The following is a 930-nucleotide window of genomic DNA, read 5'->3' on the forward strand; positions in this document are numbered from 1 at the left end:
AGAAAGTCTCCCTGGGCCTTCTCTTCTCCACACTAAACCCCCCAGGTCCCTCAGCCCTTCCTCATCACACTTGTGCTCCAGGCCCTGCACCAGCTCTGATGCCCTTCTCTGGCCCTGCTCCAGCACCTCAATGTTTCTCTTGTAGTGGGAGTCCAGAACTGAACACAGTTACCAAGAAGGGGAAACTGGGGAACTGGGGGTGCCCTGGATCAGGGGATGCCCCAGTGTGGGGCCCAGGGAGCCCCAAGGCAGGTTGGATGGAGCCATTTCCCTGTCCTGTTCTGGAGCAAGAACAGTTTCCGCTCCCATCTCCTCATCCTCCTCCCCCTGGTCTTCCAGCACCATTCCCAGGCACGTGGCCTGTCCCCACTGTGTCCCCAGGTCTCCCTCTCTCTGGGTCACCTGAGGACAGTGGGCACAGCTGGGGGCTGCATGGTGGGCAATTGCTGTGTACTCCGGGCCTCTCGCCATGTCCCACAGTGATGAGGGGCCCAGGGTGGGTCCTAGGGAAGCCCATGGATGGGACAGGGCAGTCTGAGTGTCTCTGCACCGGGCAATGGCACTGCCACCCCCCAGGGCCCCAGGACATGGGACAGTGTCACTGGGAGCCAGCGGTGCCCATGGGACACTACAGGGACACCAGCATAATTGTCACCAACAAACCAGGGTCACACCAGGTCATGGCACAATGCTGGGGGTGGCAGGGGGGTGTGGGTGACACTGGGGTGACACCATGGACAGGGTGGCACTAGGGTGACACAGAGCAATCACTGGAGTGGTACCAGGGATACAGTGGGCAAGGATGGCACTGGGATGGCACTGGGATGGCACCAGGAATGGGGTGGGCAGGAAGTGATACCAGGGCCAGGTAGGCAATTGGTGGCCCTAGAATTGGGGTGGCACTAGGGCTAAAGGGGCACTGGGGGCCAA

This window comes from Nestor notabilis, unplaced genomic scaffold (assembly GCF_000696875.1).
Source record: "Nestor notabilis isolate BGI_N333 unplaced genomic scaffold, ASM69687v1 scaffold18161, whole genome shotgun sequence".
Taxonomy (NCBI): Eukaryota; Metazoa; Chordata; class Aves; order Psittaciformes; family Psittacidae; genus Nestor; species Nestor notabilis.